Genomic DNA, 20,663 nt, shown 5'->3' with positions numbered 1-20,663 from the left:
CTCTTTCATTTTTAAAAAGAGAAAATACTTATTGCAAGAACTTAGGAATGCTCATGCAATCCATGAGAAGACCTGAAGAAATGGGCTTGGAAAACAATGAGCAAAAACTGAGGGAGGCCATACGACAAGACAGCCAGAGTCATGCTGCAGAAAGACCCCAGCTAGGACATGACCACTGTCATAGCTAAGCAGTTAGCACTGCATCACCAGAAACCAAAAGCTGCTACTGACATTACTGCCATGAGAACTAGAGGCCAAGGCCATTGGTATCACAGCTATAGAAAAATAAATAAACAAACAAATTGTTTGTATCACTTGGTCCAGATTCAACGTTCCAGGGAAGAACATCAGATTGGCCGAGCTTAAGTCATCTGTCTTTGTTCTAGGAACCAGAGAGCTCGGAGCTGGAATTTTTGCTCACCTCACTTGAGAGTCTCTATAATTAGAAAGATGTTTGGATGTTGGACAGATACCACTGATCAAGGATAAATTAGGCCAATCAGATTTTCTCCTTGGACACTGCTGAATGGAAAGTTCTGATTTTAGCATACCATACTTCATCTGTCAGGTAAAAGAGATATAAACTTGGGAGCTGTGGAGTGGCCGCAATCTAGCTGGTATATGAGAAAGCAGAGAAAGCCTATCTCCAGAGGGAGAAAAATAAAGCAAACATGCAGAAGAAGAGATGAGAGATGAAGAAAGACCTGGTAAATTTTCAGCTCCTTCCTTAGGCTTGACGGCTCTTCTATATTGTTAAATTATTTTCCTGCTTAGGCAGGCTCAAGATAGTTCCTGTGACATATGGTTGGGGGCAACAGGGACTTCTGTTTAAATTGGTACCAGGGGCAGAGTTTTGAATAAGACATTCTTAATCAGAAAAAAATGGTGAAGTCAAGGCAGGGTATGGGGTAGGAGGAGCAGGGAGGCAGGGAGGAGCCTCACTCCCGCCGCCCCCCCGCCCCCCGTCTTGGTGTAGAAATTTATCAGTCCTATGCAGCATTAAAGTAACTAGCTAAATTTATTTATTGTGTCACAGAACTGAGACCTTTGTCCATCAAACTATCAAGGGCCTTAGTAGAAAAATTACACAAATTTTTTTAGCTGTCAGTAAAAGATGCAGTAGAAGAAAGAAACATCAAGTTGATTTTGCATGACAAGAAGTATAAAGAGAAAATCTGAGCTTCCAAACAGATTGCTGAGGTTCAGATGAAGAAATAAATCAAGGAGGTGTGAACTGCAGTAATCAAGTCCTGATTTGACTCTCCTTTTTTTTTTTTTTTTAAGATTTTACTTATTTATTTGAGAGAGAGAATGAGATAGAGAGCACGAGAGGGGAGAGGGTCAGAGGGAGAAGCAGACTCCCTGCCGAGCAGGGAGCCCGATGCGGGACTCGATCCCGGGACTCCAGGATCATGACCTGAGCTGAAGGCAGTCGCTCAACCAACTGAGCCACCCAAGCGCCCAAGGTGGTGTGAACTGCACTAATCAAGTCCTGATTTGACTCTCCTTTTTGTGGATAAGAAAAATGTCCTAACTGGGATTCTGGAAAAAATGGGGATATGCTGGAGGAATCAGAAAAGTTGGGAAACACTGATCTTATCCCTACCTCCTCACCCTCATCTTTCCAACGTACTTCTCGCTAGATGAAATAGAACAGGGACAATATACCATTGTTGATCAGAAAGAAGAAATTCTGGCACTCTGACTGCCACACCTCTGACCGGGTTCTAACTCATGCCCTGGAGCACAGTGTGGATGACAGAACCTTTAGAGCTGCTTCAAAAACAAACAAGCAAACAAAACATAGAGGCCTGAGCGGAGGAGCCAAGCCCTGCTTATCCAATTCAGAGGGTGGAAAATTTTCAGTGCATAAACTAGCAAGACTTGTGAGGTTTGATTTTAGCAAGTGGAGTCCAAGATGAATGTGACAGCCAGCCAACAAAACTTTATAGGAGTTACAGTGCCAGTAAGAAAACTAAGTGTGCTAAAAAGGGCCCATAGTTGACTCAAACCAGAGGAAAGTGGAGACTCAACTCTCAGGAAATCTTCCAAGCCAGTCCAAAGGAATAGTAACACCAACTGGAAGTTCACCATTGCATCACTAAGAATTTGCCAAAGGATTTGAGTCAAAACTACGCCCTTATAAGTCATTGGTTCCTTTGCTTTTCATACTACCACTGGCTAGCAGAATAAATCACATGTTCTGAACCAGTAACCACTATGTGTTTTCTACTTCTCTACATGGGCATTTCCCTCCAGTATAATATCTTAGCTGTGTCGGGGTGGTTACATTTGTAATTCAATCCACTCATTATAAGAAGATAACAGAAATAGATCTGGTCTAGAGGAGTAAATGGACATCACAAGTAAATCATGTAGAAGAAGAGAAACAGCCCTCAGACATCATTTTAGGGTGTAATGGATTATCTGTTACTTTGAGTAGGCTTCTGCTGGGAAGCATATGTAAGTTGTTGTGTGTGCTTGTACTTGAACATGGAGTAGTTGGATCTTAATATCAGCTTTGTAATGTAGAGATAGAAGTGTGTGCACTTCTTTTCTGTGTGCAAGGAGAGAGTGCTTATATCTTGATGCCTTCCCCATGCAATGACCTGAGTGTTACTTATTGGGATATCTGCCTAGCCATCTTTTTCCAGGAATTGCCTGTCCTATCCATAATGGTGATCCACTGCCAGCCATGTGTTTTCCTTCAGTGACTGTGCTAGAGCTATAATTGGACCTAGATGAATACCTGTTTCAGAGTGGGCCAATTGGTCTTCCTATTTCCAGAGATAGGAATTGGCAATTGTGGGAAGGGTATTCTCTTTCCATCTCCGTGCCTTAGTCCATCATATAAAATTCTCAATCTCTTGAAAATATGGAGAAAGTTTCTTCCCTTCTCTCCATCTTTCAGTCTCTCATCCCTGTGGAAGTTGGTGGAGTGTTTCGCTTAATTGGTGAATTTGGGAAAAGGGTCATCGTGCATGTTCTGACCTAGCTCTTTTCTCTCTTCTTGTATGTATGTAAGTGGAGTGTGCTCACTTCCTGCATGCCTTCCCCATGAGATAAGCTCACCAGGTCAGGCCTGCTTCTGAGATGGAAGAAATGCAGTTGCTTGGTAATCTGCCTGTGACTGAGTATGTTCAATTCAAGGGAAAGTTGTAGAGAACTCCATTTCTGCCCCAAGTTCAAGTCACATCCTCCAAACCAGTCTTACTGTGGTTATTGGTCAATTGGCTTAGGAATCAGAAGGGAGAATTATGTGATGAATTGGCACCATAAAGTCCAAAATAATTGAGATGGCCAGTCATTCTGGGCTTGTTTCTTAAATAATAGATGTAAACTAGGGAGCTTGGAGTAAATATCTTCCACCTATCATGTGGCTGGGAAGCACAGAAAATACATCTGTAGAGAAAGAGAACAGAGCAAATTATAGAAAGAAGCAGAGTCAAGACTCGGGGTTCGGATGCCTTCCATCCCATTCCAGAGCCCTGCTGCATTATATCGGCCTTAAGTTCTGTGAAATAGTACTCAATCTTATCTTGTCTTTCATTTTTGCTTAGGCTAGCTCAAGTTGCTTTTATAATTTACCAAGAATCCTAACCAATATACTCTCTGAATTTCATTATTCTCATCCATAAATGGCAATTTTAATACTTGCCCTATGTATCTCACTAGGAGAATAAAATGAGATAATAGAGACAGATAGAATCATAAACTCTTTTTTTTAAAGATTTTATTCATTTATTTGACAGAGAGAGAGCGAGGGAACACAGCAGGGGGAGTGGGAGAGGGAGAAGCAGGCTTCCCGCCGAGCAGGGAGCCCGATGCGGGGCTCGATCCCAGGACCCCGGGACCATGACCTGAGCCGAAGGCAGACGCTCAACGACTGAGCCACCCAGGCGCCCCAGAATCATAAACTCTTAAGAGGCCCTTTGATAATATCCCCAATAAGTGGTTGTCCAGCCTTTTTCCTTGACAGGAAATCATTATTTCTTGAGGCAATCTGTTCTCTTTTCAGAGTTCTCTAGTTGCTAGAAAATGGATACATTATGGAATAAAAATTTTCTTCCCATCTCATTTATCCTAATTCCATCCTCTTGGGTCACAGAGAATAAATGCAGTCTCTCTTGTTCAGGACAGCCCTTGAAGTATATGAAGATAGCTAAGAAATTCTCGCCTAAGCCTTTTCTGCTATAGGCTGAGCATTTTCAGGTTGTTTAAGCATATATCATCATTTCCCTGCATCAGAATGCCTAGAATGACCAAGTAGGTTTGGACACATGAGTTGGAAATAGAAAATATTTTGATTAAGTCTTTATCATTGAACAAGAAAAAAAAAGTCTTTGTTAATAAGGCAATCAGTCAAGAGCATCACATTTTTATAGTGCTTCCAAATTCCTAATAGATATCTTCATGATTCAGGAAAAAAATAAGAATTCCCAGGAATTTTCAAATCATAAATTATTATGTATTTTTTATTGTACTTAAGTGTTTTTAATAATGATAGGTGACCATAATAATAAGCAGTGTATCATGTTTCAATGGGAGGGTTGTACTAAAAGTTTTAGAGGTTTTCTGTAAAAATAAGGACAAAATAATAAATGCATGTTACAGTATATATTTCAACATGTCAAAAATTGATCTTTATCTGATAATAGAAAAAAATTAAAAGAAAATTAACACTAAAAATATAAAATAGAATTGATTTAAAAATTGACAAAATGTTAACAAAAATATTTAAAAGTAACAAATATTTGGGGTGTCTGGGTGGCTCGGTTGGTTAGGTGTCTGACTCTTGATTCAGCTCAGGTCTTGGTCTCAGGGTCATGAGTGTGAGCCCTGTGATGGGCTCCATGCTGGGTGTGGAGCCTACTTACCAAAAAAGAGAGTAACAAATATTTAAAAGTTATCATTTTTAAAATAAAAATTTTAGAATGCACAAGCATAAATTGCCCTATCTGGTAAACCTGATCTCTGTTTTGTAACAAATGACCTATACATAGAAAATTTTCTTTCATTTTGTGTTAACATTTGTGGAATTGTTAAAAGTGGGTCCAAAAGCATCTTGAAGTTAGTATTATAGCACACATAATTTCATATAAGGTCATGTATTTTGTCTGCTAGCCTTGATTTTGAAAATTGGTATTGCTTTTGATAATTTGGATTTTAGATTAGTTTCTGATTTCATGTTGTAATAGTCTACAACAATTCATATTTTCTTTGCATTTCCTCTCTTAAAGTATATACAAAAAGGACTTTTGGTTCTGGCCAAATTGAAATATCCTCATTCCTTCTAGGTCCTAATTCTTACAACTAAAAACCCTAGGCATAGTTCAACAAATAAGCATAGGAAGACTCTCTAGGTTCAAAAGGAAGTGGACTATTTGCACACCTTGGGACTTGAGGGTTGACATGGCAATGGGTCTCCTGGGTTTCCTTATTGCCTCTCACATGTCCTGGACAAAGCCCTGCAGGAACTTCTAACCTGGAAGCACCAACAGACACATACCAAAAAAAAAAAAAAAAAAAAAAAAAGCCTCCAATGAAAGCCTGTTTATCCACAACTTTTTGGTAATACCTGCCCCACTCCAGTTAAACACCAATGGAAAAACGGCATCTTCCCCTCCTGGAGGTTTTATTAAGGCCAAGGAGGAAGCTGACTTTCCATCCCACTCACTGGAAGCAGGCAGCAATGCTCTGATTCCCACACAGGGTGGTGTTGATTGGTTGAGTAGGAGCTGACCTCTAACCCCCATCTGGCAGAAGCTGGTCTTCCCTAATTCCCCACCAGTATGGTATCAACAGGGCCCAGCACTGAGCTGAGCTTACATCTATACTTGGCAGCAGCCAGACTTAATGAGGTGAGGCAGTAGGATGTAAGTTTGTCATAACCATGCCTTGGTTGCCACCTTACCACCTACCCAACCCCAGGCCAGTGGGGCCTAGGAGGGAGCTAAGCCTCCATCCCCACGTAGCACCAACAAGACTAAACAAGTTGGTAGGAATCAAGTCTAGTCAGGGCTCCATTTTCTACCTGAGCCACCATACCCACTGTTTAAGGGCCCAGTGGGTTGCTGAGCCTCTACTCCCAGAGGCAGGGTTAGTTGTAACTCTGCTTACTCCCCTCGCTGTCAGTGAGGCGCACCTCCTCTCAGAGGTGTCTAGAAGTGTGAGTGAGTGTTTTACTTCCTTTGGGAAGGCACCTCACTTGCCAACATTGGGGTAGTGGGAGTGAGTGCTCACTTCTGCCTAGGTGGTATCGGTGGGACCCAGTGGGAGGCTGAACAAACAAAATCCCCTGGCCTTCCTGCTATACCTTAACAGGGCTCTGCTTGTTTAAAAGAGACTAAATGGAATCCAGAGTCTTATAATAGACACAATATCCAGGATATAATGGAACATGACCCATCACACAAGAACAAGGAAATCACAACTTGAATGAGAAAAAAAATCAGCAGACGCCAAAACCAAAATGAATGAGATGTTGGAATGAACTGACATAGATTTTAAAGCAGTCATCATAAAAATGGTTCAATTAACAATTGTGAATTCTCTTGATACAAATGAAAAAATGGAAAATCTCAGCAAAGAAATAAAAATTTTATGTATAAAAAAAGAGCCACATGGGAATTGAAGAACTAAAAAACACAATAACAAAATAAAAACCCTGCTAGATGGGTTCAATTGTAGAGTGGAAATGAATTGGTGAACTTGAGGACAGATCAATAGAATTTACTCAACCTGAACAACAAAGAGAAAATAGATTGGAAAAACAACAACAACAAAAAATGAACAGAGTCTCAGGAACCTGTGGACAATAACAAAAGAGCAAACATTTGTATCCTTGAAGTTCCAGAAGGAGAGGCAAAAGAATGTGAGACTTACAGTATTTGAAGAAATAATAGCTGATAACTTCCTAAACTTGGTGAAAGATATAACCCTGCAGATTTAAGAGGTTGAGCAAACCCTAAATAGAAAACAAAACAAAAAACAAATAAAACAAAGAAATCCATGGCAAGACATTCCAATGCTTCTGTCAACTAAAGACAAATTAAAAAAAAAAAGAATATTGAAAGCAGTCAGGGAGAGGTATTACAGTGTTTACAGAGGTATAGCAATTTGAATGAGAGCAGGTTTCTCATCTGGCAACAATGAAGGCCAGAAAGAAGTGGTCTCTTCCTTCCCAACGTTCTTCAAATGTTGAAAGACAAGGATTGGCAATTCTCTATCTGGTGAAAATAGCCTTCAGGAATGAGGGGGATATAAAGACATTCTCAAATGAAAGAAAACAGAGAATTTGTTAATTATATATTTTATCCACGAGCAGTTTAGCTGTTAATAAATTATTTTATATTATTTCTACTAAATCTACTAACTCAGTATTTTCAGTTTTCAGAGTTATCAACAAGAATGAATCTTAGTTTTGTTTTTTTTCCACTTTAACAAATTTTTATTATGTGCAGTTTTCTTTTGAATCATTTCTCCTACAAGTAGTTATTATGGATTTCTGGTTTGTAATTATTATGTGGCTAATTCATGAGCGAATGTAAGCCATTCCTTCAGATATGTCAGGATTGTCAATTAAAAGCCAATTAAAAGAATGCAAGTGTTACCGCTGTAGAGTTCCATGAAACCCGTGGACAAAATATGAGGCAGGTCAGGATCCTCTGTGTCACTATTTCCTTCCTTTGTGGATCTAAGGGTTTGGTAAACTGTTGATAGGATAGGATCATTTAGTAAGGCTTAGACCTTTCCATTCCCAAGAGATAATTTACACAAGTCATGATAAGGGAAAGGAATGAAAAAAGAACGAAAGGAATGAGCTATTCTTTAGCCTTTAAGTTTTATGCTGTTTATCCTGTTTGCTGCTTTGTTATGTCTCTATAAGAGAATAGAAGAACGCTGCCTCAGTGTACCAAGTAAGAATGGCCAAGTGTTAGCTGGATGGCATCATTATCAATCATCTTGTCTATGGAAAAGGGAGGTAGGTCATCTATCTGTGGAAGAGCAAGTAGGGCCTGTCCATGGAGCTTGATTTTTGATGCTTCTCTCTTATTCTAGTGGTTACCAGACCTTTAAAATCCAACATGGATAATGTCAAACCATGAGCAGAAAATGTAGGGACTTTGTTGAAAATGCTTCTGATAGATTTTTGTGTTTTAGGAGGTCTGAATCTTTACCTGACTTGTACAAATATCCCATTAATTAATTTGGAGGAAAGGCAAAGGGAAGGAAGTCTTCTTTGACCATTGATCAAAAATTATCCTACAACACTTAGAGAAAAAAAATACTGTTTCTGAAAATGTGAATCTAAGTCATTCATATCTTCTGATCAGTTTGTGGACTGGGTGCTGACCGTCCACCTTGCAGGCTGATGAAGGAGCAAACAGCAAAGAGTAAAGACTCTCTTTGGGGTTAAAGAAAGTAAAACTTTTCTGCTTAGAATTTGGCAAGGCAAGGCAAGGCAGACAGATTCAGACAGTAAGGAAGCAATAAACCGTTTTTTAGATTCAAACAGGTTATGACTTACTTAGATAGCAAAAGCAAGTGTCCCGAAGGTATCAGCCCCCATGCCATTTTACATGAGGTGACACTGAAGAAACTTCCCAGATGACTGTAACATGGATGACTGGTCAGTCTTCATTTGAGAGCCAATGCCATGCCACGCTGGAGGTAAGCAGTTTTAGAGCCTGCAGTCCTGCTCTCAGAGGATGAGGGAGAAAGTTTCCTACCTCATCAGGACCCAGGAGGCAAGGAGAAAGTGTCTCCTAACAGCCTTCCTGACAGATAGGGAGGAGATGAGAAGGGCGTGGCTGGTGGCAGCTCCTTACAAGCCTCTCGTGTTCTTGTGTTACGGGAGGATCAAAAGGCGTTCCACCAAGACTGCGATCTGCTGTGGTTAGGCCTTGCTCACCGGGACTGTGTGGAGATGTGTAAGGTTTCCAGGGCACCATGGTAGAGCCGTTCCTCTACATTTAGTTTCGGCAGCCTTTTGTGTGATTGTGATTTTGTTAATCAAAAATAATGACTTTGGCCTGAATACAATCTCTGAGGTAAAAGATCAAGCAGAGTGATTATTCCAGTAAAAAGAAGTTACATTAATAGGCGAGTCTTCACTAAACCTGAAAGTCAGTGATTGGTTTAATTCTAAATTGTTATAAGAAATCAATCTCAGTCACTTTATGAGACCCAGTTATTTGCCTCTCCGTTTCCATTCTCCTGCCCACCCCCCACCCCCCCAACCTTCTTCTCCACATGTTTGCCCTGCTTTATGGAACAGACATTGATGAATGAGAGACAGAAGGCAGGAAGAATCCAATAGAAAAAATTGCTTGTTTTTTCTCCTTCTGAAGGACGGTTACAGTGCTTGGTGGTTTCATCCAGTCTTCTTGAGATGCCCCTTGTGATCAAACAGTCAACTTTATACTGAGTTGATCCTTGAGCAACAAGGGTTTGAACTTTGCAGATCTACTTATAAGCAGATTTTTTTTTTTTGAGAAATACAGTGCTGTAAATATATTTTCTCTTCCTTATTATTTTCTTAACATTTTCTTTTCTCTAGCTTACTTTATTATAAGAATACAGTATATAATACATATACAAAATTTGTGTTCATCTGCTGTTTATTGGTAAGGCTTTTGGTCAACAATAGGCTATTAGTAGTTACGTTTTCAGAGTCAAAAATTACGTGGAGTTTTGACTGAGTGGGGGTTGGTGACTCCAACCCACTAGTTGTCAATAGTCAACTGTACTGTGAAGCTATAACCAGTTTGTAATATACCACATAGGTTTTCCTTCTTCCTGTTCCTGCCTCACTCAGGAGGCGGGAACTCTTGCTTTTCTAGGACCAGCCCCTCCACACCCAACAAAATTTCAGTATGTACACTTTCTCTCAGGCACTGTTTTCTAGGAAATCTGGGCTAAGGCAGTAACATTTAGTTTTAAATTTGTATTATGAAACATTTGAAACATATATGAAAGCTGAGGAAAAGTCCAATGAACTCCTATATATTCATCACCAGATTCAATTACCCAGTTTTGTCACATTTATGTCATCTATCCCTTCTTCTTCCTTCTTTTCTTTCCTTCCTCCCTCCCTTCCTCTCTTTCTTTCCTCCCTCCTTTCTTTTTCTTGTTAAAAGTATTTTAAAGCAAGTCCCAGAGAGTATGTCATTTCACTTCACCATACTTCAGAATGTTTCTGCAAAGATGATGGACATTTTCTTACATAAACACAATGCCATTATCATACCTAAAAAAACAAAAACAAAAACAGTATTTCTTTGACATTGTCTAACCACAGTCTATGGTCAAATGTCCCTGACTGTCTTACAAGCCTTTTTACTGCAGTGATGTTTGAATCAGGACCCAGACAAGTTTCATACTGTACATTTGGTTGCTACCTAACTTTAATCTAGAGCTTCTCCTCATCCTTTCCCTCTCCTTTTTGACCCCATTATTAACTTGCTGTGAAGACAATGTCATTTATTTTACAGACTGTCTTACACTCTAGATTTATCTGTTACTTTCTTTGTGGTGTCATTTAACTTGTTCCTCTAACCCTCATGTTTCCTGTAAGCCTGTGAGTAGGAAGTCAGTTTTAAGGCTTGCTTAGATTCCATTTTTTTAAAGATTTTATTTATTTATTTGAGAGAGAGAATGAGATAGAGAGAGAGAGCACGAGAGGGGGGAGGGTCCGAGGGAGAAGCAGACTCACTGCTGAGCAGGGAGCCCGATGCGGGACTCGATCCCGGGACTCCAGGATCATGACCTGAGCCGAAGGCAGTCGCTTAACCAACTGAGCCACCCAGGCGCCCCTAGATTCCATTTTTTATTTTGTTTTGTTTTGTTTGCAAGAAAGGGGGTGCTGAGGGCTTCAGATGGCGTCAGATAAAAAGGCACACAGTGTCTGGAGTCTCATCAGTAGCACTACTTAGACTATCAGACAGAAGTAGTGAACACCTTGATTTCCATTGTAAAGTATATCACTGACCTTTTCATGTAATGGTTTCATCCACTGACGATTGTTGCCTGAATCATTTACTTCACAAAGGATTGCTGAATTGCAATTTTCCAATTCTCTTCTTTCTTTCACATTTATTATAAGAAACACCTTCCCCTCAAAAGCCATTTGATTTTCTGTAATACAGTTCAAACAGGAAAGACAATAGGCGTTCTCATTCTTTTCCTTTGTTTTCATTTCTATAGAATATGGAGTTAGTGCCCTAGTTGCTTGCAAAAGTGTCCAATTGTTTTTGTTTGTTTGTTTTGGTTTTGGTTTCTCACCTTTGGAGTATCATTAAGGTCTCTTGGATTTTATATATTCAATATGTTTCAAACGATTGCATTCATTATTTTTGTTGGTGTTCAAATTGTCCCATCTTTGGCCAAAGGGATTCTGTAGTTTTGGTGTTTGTGACCTTTTGACACTCTTATTTGTTATAAATGAATTTCTTCTTTGTGGCACAAGATATCTCATACTTATCATCTATATATCCTGCCCCAGACCTGGGCAGGTGGTTTCTTATTCTCCAGTTTCTTTTAGTTGGAAATTATATTTAAAAACCCAGAATGAGTTGCTTACATTATTTTATTTGTAGTAAAAATGAAAGCTTATATATCTAAAATTTTACTTCAAGGAGGTAACTTTAGAACCTAGTATTTGTTTAGATAATAAATAAAACTATAATTGCTTGCTTTATATATTTTTTAGCTCACTTTCAAATTATTTATATAAAAGGAAATGCACACATTTCATTATAAGTATATGTAAAATTGGAATAATAACTGTATAGCAATGTTTCATTTTTCCAGGTGGCACAATTTATATTCAAAATTTTCCAGAAAGTTTGAAATGAAGGATATAAATGAAATCTCAAATGTTTTCATATGTATTCAAGTAAGAATATCAGTTTCATCAGAGTTGCTATAGTAAAAGCTTTGAAAAGACTTTCAGAAAGGTGATGGTTTGATAAGAGCTGTCAAATTTCAGTTTTAGCTTGGAATAAGTGAAGGGCTATAATTTCAAGTGTTAGAGGACTCTGGTGTGGGAATGCATAATATTGAATTAAATGAATCCAAAATGCTATTTGGCAGCAATTCTCAAAGTAAGGTTGGAGGACCCTAGGGGTACTGAGACTCTTTTTAGGGGGTTTGCAAGGTCTTCCCTTTTTCAACTACAAATTTGACTGAGGGCTGCTTTTCTTCATAATATCCTAGCTGTAACAACATATCGTAACAGATTGAATGCAGAAGCAGAATATGGGAATTCACCTGTTTCTCTTAAGCCTGATAGTAAAGAGATTTGCAAAAAATGTAGAAAAGTCTATTTTTTTCTGAGTTTTTTAAAAAATATAGTCATTATCCAAAAAATGTTCATTATAGTAACATGTAATGGGTCTATTATTCTAAAAATGAATTAAACACATATCTAAAATTTTTCTATCTTAATTTTTAATACAGTAAATATAGACATATATAACCCATATAAACAAAAGCTCTTTATTTTATTTTTTTAAAAGATTTTATTTATTTATTCATGAGAGACAGAGAGAGAGAGAGAGGCAGAGGGAGAAGCAGGCTCCCAAGGAGCAGGGAGCCCGATGTGGGACTCGATCCCAGGACTCTGGGATCATGACCTGAGCAGAAGGCAGACGCTTAACCAACTGAGCCACCCAGGTGCCCAACAAAAGCTCTTTAAAGTTCTCATTTTTAAAAATGTAAAGAGATCTTGAGACCAAAATGTTTAAAAACCTCTATGATATCTTGGACTATTTGCTAATTGTAAGTATGTATGAATAGAAATAGATTTGAAATACAAATATATCATAGAATTTGTAAATTTAATTATTTCAGGTTAGACTTGCTTAGATATCTCCTTGAATATTAGACATGTCTAGCCATATTTTAATTTTGTTCCTTAGTGAGGAATACATATATGATTCATTTTCTCTCTGATGACATTAATGCCACATGGAGGGATGTTCGAATATAAGAAGACAAATCATTATATCTCAACTCCACAGATAAAGTCAAATATTCAGTTTAGAATTTAATTGATGGATTTGAAGAAAATGGGATGTTCTGAGGATTTACCCCAGCTTCATTCTTTAAACGACTATGTTTTAGAGCAGTTTTACAGAAAAATGGAGCAGAGAATATAGAGTTCCAATATATTCCCTGACCCCACATTTGCACAGCTTCCTCAACTATCAATATCCCAGCACCAAAGTGGTATATTTGTTACAATCGATGAACCTACATTGACACATCGTTACCCAGAGTCTATAGTGTATAGTTACTGTTCCCTCTTGGTATTGTACATTCTGTGGGGTCTGATAAATGTATAATGCTATGTATCACCCTGATAGTATCATAGAGAATATTTTCACTGCCACAAAAATCTGTGCTCCACCTATTCTTCCCTCCCCTCAGCCCCTCAACCACTGGCAAACACAAATCTTTTTACTGTCTCCACAGTTTTACCTTTTCCAGAACGGCACATAGTTGGCATCAGACACTATACTATAGCCTTTCCAGGTGACTTCAGCTTCTTAAGCACATTTGATGAATCTTAGTGACTAAATTCAGTCAGATTTAGCAACACTTTTTGTATGTTAGTTAACTTTTAGGTAGCTTGTACCATTTGAAGACAAAAGCTTAGGTATGAAATCCCAGCTTTTCCAAAGTAAACTCCGTGTTCTGGATTATTCCTTTTGGCTTGCCTAGAGAAAGCAAAATTGAAATCATTTTCCTGTGTACACTTTAGTAGAAAAAACGCAATAACGGAGTCCAGAGCGGGGAGTACTGGAAAGGCTCTTTGCCACTATAATTGTGCACTCCAAGCAACTGCTGGGGTCTCCGTTTCCTGACCTCTATAACAAGGGGAGGAGCTGAAGACACATTTTCACAGTTTCAGCTCTCTCTTGTCCTCTCAGTCATTAGTACGGGGCAGACCTTAGAGTAAGGGCTCAGGTATTGCTTGCTGAATGAGTGTTACTTTTGATCCGTTGCAAATCCACGACGGGTTTTAGGCCTAACCCAGGCGGTCGCCGGGGGGGGGGGGGGGGGGAGGAGGGCGGTGCCGGCTTTCCGCCGTGGGCGGAGCTTCGCGCGGCTGCCGCGCGCCCGGGAGTGGAGGCGGAGCTTTCCACTGGCGGAGGGCGGGGCTAGCGTGGGGACTTCCCCTGGGCTGAGCTGCGCAGCGGGTGCGGAGGGCGGGAGCCCGGCGGCGGTTCGGGGGGCTCTGAGAGGCTGCAGGGGGTGGGTGGGTGCGCAGCTGCCGACACCTGGCGGTACTCTGGGCTTGGGACCCTTCCGGGGGAGTCGGCTCCCGGCGGGGCGGGAATTGCTGGGAGGTTGAGGGCTGCTCGGCCGCGAGTCCTGCGGTGTCGCGAGCATGTGTGCGTGCGCGTGTTTATCTGAGGCCCCGCGCGGCGGCCAGCCCTGCCGCCTACCTCTCCGGCTAACTGTGGTTGCAAACCGGCGCCTAACCGCGGCGACACCTAGTCGGGAGGCGGTTCGCTCTTCCCCGCCAAGTGGGCACCCCTAGTTTTCGCCCTCTCCTCGTCCCCCTCCTAGGGGACAACTCCGGCTCCAAGCCCTGGCCGTGAGGGAGCGCTGTGGGGACGCGCTGTCCTCTGCTTTGAACTGTTGGGCATGTGGTGGGAGTTCCTGAGGCTGGAACATCAGGATTTTAAAGCACCTGTCTCTGTCATTTTTACTTTTAGGGTTTTGGCCAAATTGGGCGAGGGCACAAAATAACCACTTACCCCTTCTCACCGAGGAAGAACGGGAGAAAGGGTAAGTAAGGAATGATCAGGGGTGGAAGGAGCTAGGGCTATAGAAGAGAGAGCAAGGGAGAGAAAAATCTAGATCCAGAACTGCCCCTGGGGGATTTAGGGGCCAGATTCTTGCATTTCCTCAGGAACCTGAGGCCCACCTTCAAGGGTCACAGACTCCAAACCCAAGAGTTTTTTCAGGCCTAGAGTCTGTAGAGATGGCTGGGAGTTTGGCAGCTTGGCAAAGATCCCTTATAGCCACTTGACCTGACAGAAAACTGTCATTACCTTTCCCGTTTTTGGAACGTGGGTCTTGCAGTTGTCTGCCTCGTCTATGTCTTCCTCTAAGCTGTGATTAATCCCGGAGACTGTATTGAAGAATCATGGTCCTGCTTGATTATTGACAGGAACCCCACCCACAGATCTTTACCTTTTAAAAAAAGAGACTCCTGTAAAAATTCTTTAGGACGCCAAAGGGTAAAGTTAATTAGCAATATGGTAACTGTTGAAATTCTTTTGGGATCTTCTCACAAGCTCATGGAGGAAGGTTTTTTTTGTTTGTTTTTGTTCTTTGGTGTGGGGGGTGACATTACCAGGCTGGGTCTTTTACTCTTGACTTTCACTTTGACACCCCCCCACAAATACTCTACTCACTTCTGAAAAGTAGCCAAACAGCGCGCAGAAGCCTTTGGGGGTTTGCTGTGATTTTCAACATGATCTCTTTCAACGGTTCTTTAGTGCAAATTTTCCATTACGTCTCCAATATACCACTCCTACCTTCTTACTGGTGAAATGAAACGCAGCCCCTCTCAGAAAGTTGGGAATACCTTATGCATCCTATGTGTCCCATATAAAAGATTTTAAGTTAGCTAAAATTCAGGTTAGCCGCAAGCAAGAATGTAACAAACCATTCTTGGATACTTAGGAAGGAAAGCTAGAATTGCACTCTGTGGCAACTTGACAGTGGCTGCCTGTGCCCTGAACCTGTCTTAATTGGACTCAAGTGATAGATAAACATATAATTTATGAAAAACTGGAAAATAGTTGTTTATTGATGATGGGTTCACTCTTTGATTCAGTAGATATTTATTTTTTGCCACCAAAGTGTGGAACACTGATACATAAGTAGGATGGTAAAAATGATGAGACTGGGTTTGGAGATGGCCATTTGGAGCAGGCCTTTCACCCGTTTTCTGTAGATTTTTGGAATACTTAAGTGTTACGGTACAAGACCTTCCCTGTGCTATTGATCTTAGTCATGTGCAGGTCTATACAGTGTTGTGGGAGGACAGTGCTATTTTTCTGCCTTCTAGTACTTTCAGTGATAAACTTTCAAGGATTACTGACCATGGTGATTTGTGTCCTGTTTTAGTGTTGTTACTGGATAGAGAATCAGTTCCAAACTCAAGTTTGGCTGCTGTCAGCTTGAAAATCAATGCTTGAGAGACAGGTGAGAGACAAGTGGGAAAGGAAAGATTGTTTTATTCAGGAAGCCGGCAACCTGGGAGGATGGTGGACTAATGTCCCAAAGACCGTCTTCCCAGGCCAGGTGAAGCTGGAGAGTTTTGAAGGGGAAGGCGTGAAAAATGGGGCAGGGGGCGCTCCATGCAGGAGAAGCTGGGGCCCAGGTGGTTATTCGTATGTCGACATCATCCTGAATAGACTTGCTGGCATCAGCAGCAGCTGTTTTCAAATGCGATTAGGTATTATCTTCTGGGAAAGTTTGGTCCTTCACTCCTCAAAGGGCCAGTAGTTTGCAAATCTCAAGGAAAGTAGGTTAGTTTGGCTACAGACCAAGGGACTTAGGTCAGCAAGCAAGGAGTGCATAAGCTTGAGGCAAGTTAACCCTTAGGACCAGTTGGAGCGCTGTTATAGTGCTATAGTCATTTTGCAGTGTATTGAAATGTATCAGTATAAAAATTAGATGAGGATAGTATTTTGAATTATTCCATAAAGAAGACATAAGATGAGAAAACATGGAGTGTTAAGGATAATGCACTTAAAATAAATACTAGACTGTTCACTTGTATGAGTTTCTGTACATTTAACCTCATTTTTTATTTAAGATGACTTTTTCTTGTTACAAAGGATATATAAGATTAAAAAAAGTTATTTAAAAATGAGTCTTGCAGGGATATAAAAGGTAGAAAGTGAGTCTCTTATGAACTGACTCTCAGAGGAACCCTCTCAACTATTTGTGTTTCTTTCTTCAACTTTTTATTTCATGATTATATGTTACTATTTGGCAAAATTGTAAATTTCTGTCTTTTACCTCCCTGTTCTTGGCTATGTAACACCACTCCTTGTTCCACGCCCAGTCCTCATGTAGCAGTGGCACGTCTTTTAGAGTCTTTTCGACATGGGCTCGAGTCCTGGCTCTTACCTCATTAACTCTGCCACTTTGTGCCACTTAAAATTTTGCTCCCTAATTTCTCACCTGTCAAAACAGAACAATGAGTGTATTAAAAAGTGTGCAAAAAACAGCATCTGGCATATAGGTACTGTTAATTTCCCTCCCTTTTTATCTGGTCACCAATCCATTCTTAATGATCTTCTTTGCAACTGAAGCAGGGTATCTCATACTTAGTTCCTGAGGTGGGTGTTTGCAGCATTTTCACAGTGATCACCTGTTAAATCTGATCCTAGAATTTCTGAGACAAAGACTGACACCTGATGTGGTTTGAATCCTGTCCGCCCACCATGAAATCATTCCACAGCCATGTCTAAAAAGTGTCAGCTTGAAAAATGAAGGGAAAGAGTTTCTATAAATGTGTTTAAAAAGCTCTGACACTGTTCTTAACATGGGAAAGACATAGTACCGCATTTAGCTGAGGGCTTAAATTTAGGATTTCTATTTCAGAAATGTCTTTGGTTTATAAGAATTACAATAAAAATGCTGATGCTTCATGTCCAGACTGTCATGATTTTGCCAAGTTGTGGGTTTAATATACAGTTAAGCTGTGTATTTAGTGTATCTAATACAGCTCTGGAAGCCAAGAAAGACAAGTCCACAGACATCAGATTTTTACCCCAGACATCTGGTTTCACTTTGCTAAGGAGTACATTTTGTCAGTAGATTAGAGGCATATCAGCTGTACTGCTGTAGTTTGTGGCATTCTGTCATAAGCTCTGGTCTGTAGGGTTTAGTGTAATGTTTTATTCAAATGACAGCACACTGTAAATGAGCACCTGGTCAGATAAGCACGCTCTCACAGGTGTCTTCTAGTGTCATTGTTCTTACAAGTTAACAAGGTAAAATAGTTTCTCTCCTTGGTGACTTTTTGTCTAAGAAAAATATTCTTAAAGAAAAGCCTTGCTAAAGAGCCCATTGTATTCCAGAAGTTCATTTTCAAGTCCATTTTTGTTTGTAATGTTAACAGTGTACTTATAGGAATAAAATAACAAATAGCATTTAGATTTCCAGATCAGGGCCCCAAACCTATTTTATTTTATTTTCTTTACTTATTTGTTTTTTTAAAAAACTACCCTGAGATCAAGACCTTAGCTGAGATTGAGAGTCGGATGCTTAACCGACTGAGCCACCCAGGTGCCCCACCAAAGTTATTTTAACTCACTGTATGCCCATTATGTATTAGTGGTACACTATAGACTTTAGCCAACATTTATAATAGTGTTTTGGAGAGTGATATATTCTGAGGTTGGCCTAGAATAGCTAGACCACATCTCTCTTCATTTTGAGGTAGTCAGGAGTATGGAAATACTCTAGAGGCTGTTATCTCTGGGTTTTCAGGTAGGCTCTGATTACTTAGCTGTGAGCTTGGATACAAATTCTTCATCTGTAAAATAGGATAATTACTCATGATTACTCTGAGATTTAGTGAGTGTTTGTAAAGTAGCACAATATCTAGTATAAAACTGACTCTCAGTAAATAGTAGTTTCATTTCTTTCCTTTAGGTCCTGGCCACAAGAATAAAGATTGCCAATTCCCTAGCCTCTGCCTTATATCTCAGACTAATCCACTGGTAGGACCTGTGGCTCCAACAGAGGGAAATTACCCCTGGAATCTGGGATTTAGTAGTGGGGGCTGGGAAAAGGCTATGGAGAATAATGACAAAGGGGAGGAGTGGTGAACTGACAGAGGAAGTTGCCAATCTTTAGATTAGTCCATGGACTTAGACCTGTGAATTAATTACTTGACTGGTAGAAAGAACCACCTTTATCTCAGACCTTTCAGTTGATCTTTTGTTGGCTGCTCTATTGGAGATTCTTACCTCCTTATTGCCTGCTTAGTCTATTGATAAGTTCTCTTTTTTTTAACCTTGATAATACCTGAATAATCATTTATTTCTATTTTTTTAATAGGTGGGACTTACTAATAGATGTCCGTACTTCCTTAAGATCTGGACTTCTTCTGTACTTGAAGTCCAGTTGATCTTCTTGTCCTTTCATTGGCCTGTAGTTCATTAATTCCTTTTTTCTTTTGAACTATATGCTATATGCATTGAACTTGAGGATATAAAGATGAAGTCACTGTCCTTGATCAAGGATCTTATAGTCTAGTAGGACAATAGACATCTTGACCAACAGTTCAAATATTGTGTGCTATTTGCCCTAATGAAGTTATAAGTGCAAAGGAAAGCTAGCAGGAGCTCTTGATCCCTGATGGAAATGCCAGGGGAGGATTTTAGCAGTGGTTATGTTTGAGCTGAATCTTGAAAACTGAGTAGAAGTGAGCAGATTGACAAGCAGCAAAAGCATTTCCGCACAGGGCTAATAGCATGAATAGTTGTATGGCATTATGAGGGCCTGGTGTGTTCAGGGAGCTAGATATAGGTCAGTTATATTAGAGTGTGAAGGGCAAAGTCAGGAGTGAAAGGAGATGAAACCAGATAGCTGAGTCAGGGCACACCTCCTGCCACGTGCAGCATTGTGAGCGACATGAAAGGTCACTGTGAAAGCAGTGTGCTGGGTAGATTGGGGGTGGAGCGAGGTGCCAGGTGGGGAGGCAAGACTGGAGGCCCAAACAGACAGTGCATTAGTATGGATAATGGGAACCTGAGAGCAAGACGAGGCTGGAAGTAGTGGGGACACTTAGAAATGAGAATGTTTAGGAAGGATATTTAGGAGGAGGGAAAATTGGGTGGTCTTTGCGACTGTTTGAGTGTAACAGGAATGGGAGAGTGAGGATGCTGGAGAGGCTACCAGGTTTTTGCGTAGTGAGAGGGAAGAGTGAAGCAGGTCTGAGGGGCAGCTGATGGATTCAGGTTGGGATGTGTGATTACATTGCTTGTAGGGCATATCCTGGGTGAGTTGGGGCTGTCTAGGAGGCGGTTGGATATGAGGTCTCGGAGGATCACAAGGGATGTGGAGGCTGGAGAGGCAGAATTCTGAGTGCCTACTATATGGAGAGTAGTTGAAGGTGTGGGTAAGGACAGAAGTGCTCAGAGGAACTGCATAGAAAGAGAAGAGAAAAGGGCTCAAAATAAGTCCTGAAGAATATTGAAATTTTAAGGACAAACCAAGACAAAGACAGATATAAGGATGCTGAAGGGGAGTGGCCAGAGAGGCTGGGAGGAAAGAGAAAGCAAAACTTTTCAGGCCGACTTGCAGAGTTTCAAGAAGTAGAACCCAATTAAAAATGGAATGCTAGGAATCATCAAGTACAATGAAGATTATAAAGTGCCTGTTAGAAGTCAGTGGTTCCACTGGACTGGTAGGGGCAGAGATTACACTGCATGGGTAGAGGAGTGAGTAGGAGGGGAGGAAGTGAGGAGAGAGTAGGTGTGCCTGGGCCCCTCCTCAGAGATTCTGACTTCACTGATCTCCAGTCCAGAATTTTCAGAGCTCTCCAAGGGATTCTAATACATGTCTGAGGATGAGAACCACTGTGCCAGACTTCTTTCTTTGAGGGGAGAGAGAGC

General features: G+C 40.6%; 1 protein-coding gene across 6 annotated transcripts in view; it reads left to right on the top strand.

Annotated features, from left to right (window-relative positions):
* Positions 1–14,161: 14,161 nt before the first annotated feature.
* Positions 14,162–20,663, top strand: part of IMMP2L (inner mitochondrial membrane peptidase subunit 2) — an 867,011-nt gene continuing 860,509 nt past the window's right edge. For 3 of the 6 annotated variants that reach the window (XM_027574869.2, XM_027574874.2, XM_027574875.1), the window contains exons 1-2: positions 14,162–14,207; positions 14,730–14,802. The gene's annotated coding sequence lies outside the window, so the exon portion shown is untranslated. Of the gene's footprint in view, positions 14,208–14,239; positions 14,263–14,420; positions 14,538–14,729; positions 14,803–16,161; positions 16,231–20,663 lie in introns of those variants that run through there. The other 3 variants (XM_027574872.2, XM_027574870.2, XM_027574873.2) reach the window with 3 other exon arrangements.

The sequence above is a fragment of the Zalophus californianus genome, chromosome 12, assembly GCF_009762305.2.
Source record: "Zalophus californianus isolate mZalCal1 chromosome 12, mZalCal1.pri.v2, whole genome shotgun sequence".
Classification (NCBI taxonomy): Eukaryota; Metazoa; Chordata; class Mammalia; order Carnivora; family Otariidae; genus Zalophus; species Zalophus californianus.
Note: the sequence above shows the minus strand (reverse complement) of the source record. Positions and strands in the feature narration are given on the sequence as shown.